The sequence below is a fragment of the Capsicum annuum genome, chromosome 9, assembly GCF_002878395.1.
Source record: "Capsicum annuum cultivar UCD-10X-F1 chromosome 9, UCD10Xv1.1, whole genome shotgun sequence".
NCBI classification, from domain to species: Eukaryota; Viridiplantae; Streptophyta; class Magnoliopsida; order Solanales; family Solanaceae; genus Capsicum; species Capsicum annuum.
This window is the reverse complement of record NC_061119.1, coordinates 173,723,795-173,726,928: the sequence shown is the minus strand read 5'-3', so window position 1 is coordinate 173,726,928 and position 3,134 is coordinate 173,723,795.

Below are 3,134 nucleotides of genomic sequence, written 5' to 3'. Positions count from 1 at the left end.
GCCTAGATAATGAATCTGTTGCCTTGTTCTCTCTCCCCTTCTTGTACTCAATCAAGAAATCAAACTGCATAAATTTGTCTATCTATTTCATTTGTCCTGTGTAAAACTTCTAATCCAACGAGAACTTAAGAGCCTTCTGATATGTTCTCACCACAAAGCTTCAATCCAAGAGGTATTGAGACCACTTTGTGACTGCTAACACCAAGGCCAGCAATTCTTTATCATAAACTGACAAACCTTGGTGTCTTGGAGATAGTATTTTGCTAAGATAATCTAAGGTGTGGCCTTCCTGCCTCAGAACATCCCCCACCCTAATGTCACATGCATCAGTTTCTATAATAAATTGTTGTTGACTATTAGGTAACTTTAACACTGGTGTAGTGATCAAAGCACTCTTCAGTTGTTGAAATTCTCTTATGGCCTTATCGCTCCATAAGAACCCCTCTTTTTTTAGCAAATCAATCAAGGGCTTACTTATTATTCCATAACCCCTAATAAACCTTCTATAATAGCCAGCCAACCCTAAAAAACGCCTTCAATTCCTTTATTATCTTTGGTGTAGGCCAGTTGTAACAACCCAAGACTACCCCTTAGTCATCACACAGTGCTTAGGACCACAAGTGATCCCAAGCTAACCCTTCTACTGACATAACTCACGAGCAACTGAATAAAATACATAAATCTGAATGAAATAAGCGGAAGATAATATTTTATGAATGTGATCGATACAAAACTAAATTAAAATAATTACTACTCTACTTTTACAAAACAGAACTGGAATCTAATACATCAACTCTACTGACTGTCTATAAAGCCTCTACTAATACTGACTATAGGTAGCGAGGACATGACCCCTAGATATCCCAAATCAGTACGACTGAATAAAAGAAAAGCTACTAAAATTAGACTTGACTCGAGTCCTCGAATCAAAAGAACCCATCACCTACTGACTGGACGATGCAAACTATCTGATTATGATGTGAGTGCTACAAATGGTACCTATATTATAAGACAATGTAGCACATAGATGTATATGTGGATCAGTACTTTTGGAATGTAATGAGCATGTAGGGGTGAATGCATAAGTAAAACAATAACTCAATGTCCATATAACTTGTAAAGAATGCATGCTAAGTGTAAATGACTCACATTGGCTTGAATAACTGAAAACTGGAAATCATAAATAAGGAAGCATACTGTATAAATCTTGTGAGTCATCACATTTAGTTCGAAAAATTTGTACTTGTATTCTATCTTTAAATCATGCTAGCTAAGTGTACGAAGGACTCACTTGATATATGAAAACTGAAAGTTGTAATGTCATGACTAATATCTGATGTATAATAACAACTGAATGAAACTGAGAGCCTTCACACTTAGTTTTCTAAAGTTTTTCTATTAGTCTTTTATTTTAGGGAGGTTATTCTAACCGACATAAATCATGTGAGCTATCATGGAGTCCAACATCTTGTTCCCCTAAGGGGGAAACCTCACATTGGGGAGAGGTGTCATACTCTTGCCAAGGAGGATAACCTGAGCTAAGTGATCACATATGTAACTGTCATCCATATAGAAATGTGAATACTGAATCTGTACCTATGTTGGCTCCTAGTTTTAGAAAAGTAAGATATGCTAAACCCACAATTTCCGCTTGGTGCTAAATACTACTCCCTTACTATTATGCCCATTTTGTAGGAAATCCATTTTTAAAACTAGCATAAGGGTTTATAATGAAAACTAGTTATGCATTTATCTATTTTAAACTGTAATCAAAACTAATCTGTTTTTTGTAAACTGAAATAAAACTGTAATGTGGATTTCATATCTTAGCTTAGGATCAAAAGATCAAATTTTACTTAAAAATCTGAATATAACTAATCATAGGATGCTTAAAAGCACAATCTTCTTAAAGTATCAATATTCAAACTAGGTCTCAATAACTCATGCATCAAAATCATGTCAAATCATCATAAAATTTATGCTAAATAATGAAAAATATTCATAATTCAACTCAAAATCTGGAAAATATAGTCATACGCATAAATTTATGAAAGTAGACATGCAATTCAACATCTAATCACTCGTAATCTCATAATCTTCAAATAGCAATATTTGGGTATGAATCCTAAATTGAAATTCATATAAAATCATGTGAATTTGTAATTAAAAACTAGATTTGGGCACAAGGATGAAAGAATTATCCTTGTTGAAAAACCCCACATACCTTAATAGCCTTGATTCTATAACTAAAATCATTAATTACAAAATTTACATAAAATTCGCTTGAAATAGGAAATGGGCATTTAATCATGCATGTAAAGATCATAGCTTGGACCTAAGAATGTCTTAAGCATGGGTGAACAATAGAATTACATGACAAAATTCATAACTTGGGGATTCAACTTGAAATTGACTTAACATGATATGGGAATTTCATCAAACATGTGGAAGGCACGAATTTAAAACATGAGAATATTGCTAAACATCATGAATTTAGAATCTATCATGGAATATACTTGAAATAAGCATGGAAAATTCAAATTCATTGCATGAGAAATTTAAAATCTTGCATGGAATCATAAATGGGAAAATTGAATTAAAAACATTATGAAAACATAAAATTCAATCTTTCTTGAACATACAAGATACCATAATAATGGAAAATTCATTCTTTAATTAAGTAAAAAGGGTTTTTGGGCTCCATGGGTAAAGGACCCATGGATGAACTCCCGCATGCCTTAAAATATTAAATCTTGAAGAAGAAACAAAATCTTGAAGCTTTCTTAAGAAACAAAATCTTGAAGCTTTCTTGAATTGGGAAGCTTGATTCTTGATTGTTCTTGAAGAGGATTGATTAGGGTTTGCTATTGAGAATAAAATAGGATAATAGGGGCAAATAATGCCCTAATGAAGGCTTAACATCTTGTATTTATGACCTGGGTTGAGGTGGGAAAATACCCCATTGCCCCTCATTCATTTAAAGAAAAAATTCTTCACCCGTATCCTAATTTTCCAACTTACTGCGATATGGTACCATCACGGCAGCTTACTGCCTCACACCAAAATAGCTATAACTTTTCACTCGGGCATCGGATTAAGGCAAAATTGGTATCGTTGGATATCTAATTCAATTT